Genomic DNA, 9,589 nt, shown 5'->3' on the forward strand with positions numbered 1-9,589 from the left:
CAAACGCCATCTTGTGGCTGTCTTTTTCCCCCACAGCCAGAACACCAGGATTCGCCTCCCACGGCAGAAGATGCAAAAGGCCCTGGAAGGAAAGCCCTCCTGCTTTTTTACCTCGGGAGGATGTGGGCTACCAACCGAAGCTCTGAGCCAAGGACTGAAGGACCCGTCCAAGCCGTGGCCGTACTCCCGAGACTTGACTGAAGCCAGCTCTCTCTTCCATGACTGCTGCAAGCCTCAACCGAGACCGTGGCGAGTGCTGCCCGTGCTCCCACAATTCCCTCTCCCCCTTTCCATTGAGGATTCTGAAGGACCGTCAGCTGGTGATTTTTGGCTCTGACTGTAAGGGATGAATTGAGCCGGGAACGTAGCTGGTCCTCTTGGGCTGGGCAGAAGCTTTTGATGGGATGAGATGGGTTTTGGTCAGCCGGCGTGTGCCTAAAGAGCGTGGGTGGTGGCGATGCGGGAGAAGCGGCGCGTCGGAGGGAATTGCTCGCGTGTCCTGTTGTTGAGCAGTATGGCGAAGGCAGAAGTTCTCTTTGTGAGGGGTTTGGCGTGCCTGGGAGTAGTAGAGCATGGCCAGTGTTGATGCTGTGGCAGCTCTTTGTCTAGGCGTTTTGTCTAGGCCTGAATGAAGGCTCTGGGTAGCGTGGTCCAGAAGTGCTTTGTTCCACGAGCGTCTGGAGAGCCTCCCTGGCGCGCTCCCTGAGCGGGTCCCGGCGGCCCTTGTGGGTGGGAAAAGGGCAGGAGGAAGCCCTGTTGCCTGAGGACAGAAGAGGAGGCCTCCGTGCCTCCCACACAGGAAGCGGGGGGCTGCCTAGAGCTTCCCCGCAGGTGGCATCCTGGCCTGGCCTTTAGCTACTTGCAGCCTGGAGTGAAGGCGCGGAGTCAAAAGAGGCCGGCCCACACGTGGCAGAGGATGGTTTCGATCCATCGACCTCTGGGTTATGGGCCCAGCACGCTTCCGCTGCGCCACTGTGCTCCCTTTGGGCTAGAGTGCCCGCAATCCACTCTAGCACCTGGGCTGCACTGGCACGGCCAGGCAGAGGAGCAGGCTGCTAGGCAGCGTGTCTGAAACCCCTTCGACGTCTCTGTGGCGCAATGGGTCAGCGCGTTTGGCTGTTAACCGAAAGGATGGTGGTTCGAGCCCACCCAGGGACGTGGCTACGCTCGGCCTCCTGGCGCTTGCTAGCGGGCTCCCTTTTGCCACCTCCAAGCCATCCCTCTCGGCCTCGGTGAGGTCACCTTGTGGCCGGCAAGGTTCAGGGGCCGTGCCGTGCCACGGGAGCCCGTCTCCCAGCAACCGCGCCGGGGCCTCGGCCTCGGGGCTTAAGCCCCGAGCCCAAGCGCAAAAGCTCCAGCCGGGCAGGTGTCGTTCCACTCCCGCCTCTACGCCAGCTGAGAGGGAGAAACGCACGAGTCGCGCGGGTTCTTAGCCGCCTCCCTCCTGCGGGCCTGTTTGCTGCGCAGACCTCTGGGCCTGTCTCATGCCTCCCCTGGGAAGCGTGGCCGCGCGAACTGAGCCCCAGTCGCAGCTCCTGAGGTTTCCTGTGCAGCCTTGGACTTGCATGGCTGCCATGGTTTCTCTTTGGAAGGGACTCGGTCCCGCTTGGACAGGCGACTCGCCCGTGTGACTCCAAACGCCATCTTGTGGCTGTCTTTTTCCCCCACAGCCAGAACACCAGGATTCGCCTGCTCCTGGGTGGCCTGTGTCCCTTTCGGGCCATGGCGGCCGCTATGCGCCCGTAGACGGCCACGTTCCTCCTCCTAGTACAGAGATCATGGACGCTGGGGCTCTGCCCCCAAACCTCAATGAGGTCCATGACCTCCACACTAGACCAGGAGGGTGCGCGCCATCTACGGCCCCTGGCTGGCCCCTGGGTGCTGGGGGACTGGGCGGGGGGACGGCTCGCTGGCACTGGCTGCCTGGCTCATCCTGCAGCCGCTGGCTCGGGGCAGAGACTGCTGGCAGGGCTGGCTCTGGCAAGTGCCGTCTGGCCAGAGTCTACCCCTTTAAGGGCCCCAGGGCTGGGGAGAGGAGAGGAGTTTTCCTGCTTTGGCCCAGAGCAGCCACCAGGGGAACCTGGGGAGGGCTGGGCTCCAGCTACTTCGAATTAAGTGGATACACAGCCCTTAATTCCAACTACTGAATTCGAATTTGGCGTTACTCCTGGTAGAATGAAGTTTACCTAGTTCGAATTAAGTCCAAACTAGCGGTTTGTATGTGTAGCACCTATGAAAGTTACTTCCAACTAACGGCTGTTAGTTCGAATTAACTTTGTAGTGTAGACATACCCATAGTTCCTATACAACTAGCAGCTAATGGGTAGTCTCCAGTAGTTTAAATCTTGGGGCATTTGGAAAAGGAGGGGGCGCTACATGTGTGCGGGGTGTATTGTTGCCCTCTGCTGGATGGACTGTAAATGCTTTATGTATGTATCATATGCCCTATAGTGCTAACAGTTAATGGAGATTCTCCTCTAGCTCACACCTGGCATTTTCTAAAGTAATATATGTGTGTGTATGTGCGAGAAAGAGCAAGAGCCTGGGGGCTCCCTCATGTCTCCTCCCCATCCTGATCTGCTTGGCTTAAGTGCAGGAAAGAAGAAGTAGTGAGCTTTGTGTATTTGACATCAGGTGGAAGCAGGGGAATGGAGGACTGGTGGGAACAAGAGCACTTGGCTTCTTTTCCTGCAGACCGAGAGGGGTGGGGACTGGCTTGAGCTATATAAATCAGATGCCGCTCCATGCCTCAGTTTCCCCCTTCATACAATGCCGATGACACAGAGAATGTTTGTAAAGTGCCTTGTTGTTAGCCCATGGGGCAGAGGGGGAAACTCGGTCTCAGAAGCAGACTGGGGGGAGGTAAAACTCTACCTAGGCAGCGCTGGTTCCACTACGTCACGCTGCCAGACCGGTCTGAGTGGGTCCCTCTCTTGGCTGCTCCTCCCCCCAGGAGGAGTGGGTTCCTCTCCATCGGCTGCAGGAACCAGCATTTCAAGGTCTTTGCCAATGGGCAGCCGTTCTGCAATTCAGCTCTGCCGCGGCTTCCAGCAGATCGATACACTGGAGATCGATGGTGCCGTGGTCGGGTCCTGTGCCCAGTTCTGAGCCCGACCGGTGCCGCTGCCCAGACGGAGATGAGTGGCACACACACGACACCCCCCTACGGCCGCCCTCGCAGACCCAATAAACCTCTCCCTTTCGCAGAACGACTCTGCTCCTGCGTGGTTCTGGGGCTACTTGTGTGTGTGTCCTAGACCCCCTTTCTGCTCAGCGCAGATAGAGACTCCTCTGCAGGTAGAGCTGAGTGCGACGCCTGCACTGGGATGGCGTATTGGGATAATGTACTGACAGCTCCTCTGCGCCACCCCTCCTCTTCCTGCCGCTGCAACATCAAATTAACCTTCCTGGTCTGCCCCCGTCCTCCCTCCGGTACCAGGAGACCCCACGCATGATGGGAGGGGCTGCAAACTGGGGAGCAGGCTACTGCAGGGCTGAGGGCAGCAAACCAGCCCCCACAGCCCTGCAGGGCCTGGCCACGGGGAAGGGGAACTGATGTGAGCAGCATTTAGAGCTGGGGGGGGCTGCGGGGAGGAGGACAATGGAGCCACGAGCAGGACAGGGGGTGAGCCAGCACCAGTGAGTCTCAGGGGGTATGTCTACACTACCCCGCTAGTTCGAACTAGGGGGGTAATGTATGCATACCGAACTTGCTAATGAAGCCCGGGATTTGAATTTCCCGGGCTTCATTAGCATAAAGCCGGCGCCGCCATTTTTAAAAGCCGGCTAGTGCGAACCCCGTGCCGCGCGGCTACACGTGGCACGGGCTAGATAGTTCGAACTACGTAGCCATTCCGAACTATCTGTACTCCTCGTTCCACGGCATGGGGTTCGCACTAGCCGGCTTTTAAAAATGGCGGCGCCGGCTTTATGCTAATGAAGCCCGGGAAATTCAAATCCCGGGCTTCATTAGCAAGTTCGGTATGCATACATTACCCCCCTAGTTCGAACTAGCGGGGTAGTGTAGAAATACATACCCAGGGGGACTAGAGCCTCCAGGCCTGGCCCCCGTTGAGAGAGAAGCTCAGAGATTGGAGCTGGGGCAGCCAAGAGCCCCCCACTGCTTTGTGGGGTGCAGAACAATGACTGCTCCCGAGGGGGGAAAGGAAGGTGCCTGCACTGCAGGGCCTCCCTGGAGAGACAGTATCGGTCCCTGGCAGACAAAGGTGGAACCAGTTCCAGGGCCTGGCCAGGAAAGAGCCCAAGTCCTGGGAGAAATCAGGCTCCATGCTCAGCTGTGAGTCCGAGTCCCATAGACAAAAGCGCCCCAGGGCAGTGGTGGATTCTCCACATGTCAATGGGTCTAGTGCAGGCCAGAGGCCTTGCTGGGATGCGCTAGGGCAAAGCCCAGGGCTGGGGCCGGACGGGAGCCCGTGAGAGGCAGCGGGGCGAGTGGGAGGCTCTAACTCTTGCTCCTGGCCAGGAAGTCCAGTGCTGGGTGACACCAAGGCCACGTCTGCACTGCAGGCATTTTGCTCAAGAACAACTGTTCTTGTGCAAAAACTTGTGGCGCGTCTACACTGCACGTGAATTCTTGTGCAAGTAAATTTGCAGTAAAGCATCAGAAAAGAGGGCTTCTTGCACAGGAGTTATTCCTCTCCCCACGAGGAATAAGCCCCTTTTGTGCAAGAGCTGTTGTGCAAGAAGGCAGCGTGGACGGGCACCAGGGGCTTCTTGAGCAAGACACTTTTATGGCTAAAATGGTCATCAGAGCTTTCTTGCACAAGAAAGCGTTCACAGTGCCATGGACACTCTTGTGCAAAAGCACATGGCAGGGTGGAGGTGCTCTTGCACGAGACCTTTTGCACAAGAACTCCGGTGTGAAACAGTTCTTGTGCAAGAAGCCTGCAGTGTAGGGCAGGGAGCAGCCTATGGGGCTACTGGAGCTGCTGGCTGCAGGATGCCCAGTCAGGGAGTGGGGGGGACCCCTAGGAATGGCTCCAACTTCCCAGAGGGGTGGCCAGAGGCAGGACATTTGCCTGGCAGGGTGAGGTGGGGGGGCAGTGACCTCACAGGGGCTTTGGGCAGCCCTCAGCAGATCAGGCAAAGGGCAGGTGGGGAGGTGGTGACCTCACAGAGGAACCCACATCTCAGGCTGAGAAAAGGGGGGGGCGGGCCCAGGGGACTTTGGAGACCCCCGGTTGCTTTAGCTCTGGTGCGTCTCCTGCTCACAGTTGCTTTGTCCTCTGTGAGTTCCACATCCGGACAGCGTTTTGCAGAAGGTAAGAGCCCCCAGGGGTTTGGATCCCGCCCGGGGCCGGCTGGGTTCCAGGCAGGCCCAGCCCTCGGTCAAGGGCCAGAAGTGCCTGTGCAAGACCGAGCCGATAAGCAAGGGGCCATTTGGGGGCTGGGGGCAGTCGCTCTGGGGAGCTGGAACCCCTGGATTTCGCTCTGCAGGCTGCGCCCCAAGCTCCCCTTTGCTCCCCTCATTTGCAGCATGGCCAAACACATCAGGCTGTGGTTCCGGAAAGCCCTGAAGATGGCCCCAGGGCCGGTGGGAAGCAGCTCCTCCGTCCCCGCGGGCGGGGAAGCTGAATCCCACCAGCTCGGGGCGACTCGCCCACCGGCCAGGCCCCTCCGGACCTGGCTCCAGAGGCGGCTGGGAAGGCGGGACCCAGCCCAGCGGGGCAGCCGGGTAGGGTGGCTCTGGGGCCTCCTCTGTGGAGAGAAACACCTGCCCCAGGAGCCCAGCCCCCATTACCACCAGGGGGCATCGCCCTGCCCGGCCCCCGGGGACCTGCCAGTCTCCGGGAGCCCCCAGCCTCTCCGCACCAGCCCCTGCAGCTGTGGGTCCAGCTCAGTGAGCAGCAGCGCCTGGGCCTCCAGCTGCAGCCGGGCCACCTCCTGCAGCCGCTCAGACCCAGGTGAGGGGCCGTGAACATGCTGGGCCCAGGGGCTCACCCAGTACACGGGGGGGCAGCCCCAGTGTCTGCCCCGCAGCCAGGGCAATGGATGGGGGCGGGAGCTGCTGCTTGGCTCTCTTGTTCCTGGCGGGGGCTCTGCTGAGGGCGTTGGCAGATGTGAGGGTGGAAGGGGGATGGGTCCCTGCGAGGGGCGTGTGGGGCCAAACCTGCCCTGTGTCCCTGACATGGGGGCGCGTGACCCCTGCTGGCCGCTGGAGTCACCCTGGTCCCTTCCCTCCCGCACAGAGCCCCCCTGCGCCTCGGCGGAGCTCTGCCAGGAGCGGATGGACTCCCGGGTGGAGGAAGGGGCCATCTATGATATTGAAGAGCAGCTCCACACCCGGGACACGGTAGGAACCTTCTCCACACGGGGGGGACCCGAGATTGTCCGGCCCCTTCCCAGCACGTCCCCCCCTCCGGGAGGGGCTTGTCCCTGGGGATCCCCCTGGGGCCCCTTCTCCTGCATGACCTGGGCCCCCCAAGCTGAGGTCTCTTGTCATGCACCAGCTGGGCCCCCACAAGCCTGAGGAAGCAGTTGGGGGGGGAGTGTGGGTGCTTGGACAACCGGCAGCTCCCACCTCCACTCCTGGGAGGCCTGAGCCCTGCAGCTGTCCGTGGGGGGCAGGCAGGCCCCAGGCTCACAGACTCTCTCTGGGGTGCAGAGCCCAGCCGCCCTGCAGCGGTTCCTCCTGGCCGTCCCCCCCGCCTGCCTCGCCGCCCTCCAAAGGGGCGAGGACACCCTGGCGCCGCGCTGCTGCAAGGACACCATGATGGCCAGGATCGTGGTGAGCGAGTCGCGGCGGCCGGGAGGAGGGGAGGGGATACGTGGGGTGGACAGGGGTCTGCCTGGGCCATGGCGGCGGGTGGAGGTGCTGGAAATGGGATGGGTGGGGCCAGGAGTGCTGGAGGGGGAGGGGGAAGTGGACATGGGGAGGGTGGGTGGGGATGCTGGAGGAGGGAGGGACACAGAAATGGGGCAGGTCTGGGGTGCTGGACAGGGAGGGGGATTCGGAACAGGGAGGGGTCTCCCCGGGCCATGGGGGGGGGAGCTGGAAGGTTAGCAGAGCGGGCTGCTGAGGATGCGCCTGGGGAGCAGGGATGAGGAGGTTCAGAGGCTGGTCACCAGGGCAGTGAGGGGCAGGAGACGGCCTGGGGACAAGGATTGAGCTGGTCCCGGTTTGGGAGGGGGGTGCTGGGAGGGGCCCTGTGCCGGGCAGGGGGGCTACAGGCCAGCGGGAGGCAGTGGGGTTGGATCCTGCTGGGTGGGGGCGCTGGCCGTGTGAGCGTCTCTTGGGGGCCCCAGCCTCACACGCCCCTTTGTCTCCTTGGGTCTCACAGGAGATCATGGAGGACTCCCCCCCCCCACTGGTCTTGGCCGACTGCCTCAACGCCGCCTGCAGCCTCAGGTACCGACCCCCCCCCCCCCCCGCCGACTCCCCCCCAGAGCAGATCCCCTGACCAGGGAGTGGGAAAGTCTCTGTCTCCTGGGCTATGTCTAGACTGCAAGCCTCTTTCGAAAGAGAGCACCCAGTGAGTCTGGATGCTCTCTTTCGAAGAAGCCCTAGTTCCATTCAAGAACGCCTTCGTTCGAAAGAAGCACTTTCCAAAGAAGGCGTTCTTCCTCGTGAAATGAGGTTTACCGCCGTGGAAAGAAAAGCCGCGTTCTTTCGATTTAATTTCGAGAGAACGCGACTGCAGTCTAGACGCAGGTGATGTTTTTTCGGAAAAAGGCTACTTTTCCCGAAAAACCCCCTGAGTGTGGACACAGCCCTGCTGCTGAATGAACAGTCTCTGCCCCTCTCTCCTGCCAGCACCTTGCAGCCTCCCCTACAGGCCCAGCTCCTGAGCCCCCTGCTGAGGGCGGCCGTGGGACAGACTGTGTCTGGGGACTGGCAGCAGGAGCCCATCCACACACAGGTACGTCCCTCCGGGCCCTGCTCCCGGGCTGGGCTGGAGCTCCAGAGAGGAGTGGGGGTGGGGGCAGAGGGAGAGAAGAAGCTGCAGGTTTGGATCCTTCCCTCCAGGTTTCCCGTTGCTCTCCCTGGGGGCCCGTCCCTTCCATGCCCAGCCTGGGCTCCTCCCTGCTCTGCGAGGCGGCTCAGACCCTGCTCAAGGCTGCACCCCGGGGCCAGCGGGTGGCCTGGATTCCCCAACCCCCCTCTGACCCAGGGCTCCCCCTTGTCTTGCAGCAGTTCATCCGGGCCCTTCCCGTCGACCTCCAGGCCCTACTGGCAAGCCTCCTCGCCGAGTCCCCAGACACCGCCAGGCTGCAGCTGATCATGGAGGTGAGCCCCGTGGGGGGGACGGGGCCATTGGCCCTGCTTCCTCGGGGGGCCGAGAGAGGAGCTGTGTCAGTGGCTGGGGGTGGGGGGGGGGCACAGTCTGAGAGGAGCCCCAGGCTCTGCCCAGAACCGGCGCCTCCCTACGGGTCCTGACCTGCCTCTTTCCCCCCCAGCACCTGAGCCCGTGGCTGGAGTCCCGCCTGCCCCAGGAGCGAGCCAGGGCCCTTGGCAGCACCACGGCCCTGCTGGGAGTCGCCACCACCCTCCCGGGGTTTGAGGTAAGTGACCTCGGAGCCGGGGGGTCTGGGGCTGCAGGGCGCGGGGCTGGGAGCGTCCCCGGGAGGCAGAGCTGGGAATGGGCCGGGAATGGGCCGCGTTCTCCTTTCCCCGGGGAGGGGCGACCCTGGGCCTTTCCGGGGGGCACCTGGGCCCCAGACTGGGGAGTGGCCGTCAGTGGATCCCCTTGTTCCACCCCCGGAGTGACCCTTCAGTCGGGGCCATTGCTCAGGGTTGTCTCCTCGCAAGGCCGGCCCCGCCCCGCCCCGCCCCGCCCCGGGAGGTGTCTCTGTCCGTCCCCGAGCTCAGAACCGCCTCGGCGGCCGTTAGCATGGGACGTGCAGCCCCAGGATGCTGAGGGACCCCCCCTCTTCTCTCCCCTCAGAACTCCGCCGACTGGCCGAGGATGGGTCACCACGTGGCCCAGCTGGGCCTTTTTATTTCGGACCCATCCGAAGACGTCAGCCGGCTGGCCCGGAAGGGGGTGCACAGCCTGTACCGACTCCTCCTGCACCACAGGGGTAAGGAACCCAGCCGGGACCTGGGCCCCAGGGACACCCTGAGGGTGCCGGCGGCGGGGGGAGGGGACCCAGCCCTTTTCCCCCAGACTGGCCCAAGGGGGGATGCGTCCCTCTGTGTTCCCCTTCTGCCCCCTGTGCCCCTCCATTTGCCCAGGGATGCCTGCAGGGACCCGTGGGAGGGGAAGGGCTCAGACCTGCCAGCAGAATCACCCTGGTTTGTCTCTTGCAGGCCTCAACATCCACCAGGCAGAGGACCTGTGGTGCAGGCACTACTATAAGGAGAGATGGGTCCTGGCGCACAGCAACACCGTGCGGGTGGGAGAGGTAAGGACGCGCTGCCAGGGCAGGGCAGGGCTCGGGGGTGAGGCTGGCTGGGGCCCTCGTGCGGGTAGGACGCGGGGTGGGAAGCGGGGAGTCGCTGATCGAATGGTCGATGCATTTTCCCTCGACTATTCGAGCCGTGGACAGGGCGGCGCTGCCCCTTTGTGACGCTGTCCCGGCGTTTCAAAGGGGTGGCGCTTCCTAGGGGCAGCGCCGCACCTTGCCC

The 9,589-nt window shown here is 62.7% G+C and overlaps 1 non-coding gene across 1 annotated transcript; it reads left to right on the forward strand.

The window, feature by feature from the left end:
- The first annotated feature begins 1,084 nt into the window (after positions 1–1,084).
- On the forward strand, positions 1,085–1,158 carry TRNAN-GUU (transfer RNA asparagine (anticodon GUU)). Its single transcript has one exon. It is a non-coding gene; the product is annotated as a tRNA-Asn (tRNA).
- The last annotated feature ends 8,431 nt before the right edge of the window (positions 1,159–9,589 follow it).

Source organism: Pelodiscus sinensis, chromosome 25 (genome assembly GCF_049634645.1).
Source record: "Pelodiscus sinensis isolate JC-2024 chromosome 25, ASM4963464v1, whole genome shotgun sequence".
NCBI lineage: Eukaryota > Metazoa > Chordata > Testudines > Trionychidae > Pelodiscus > Pelodiscus sinensis.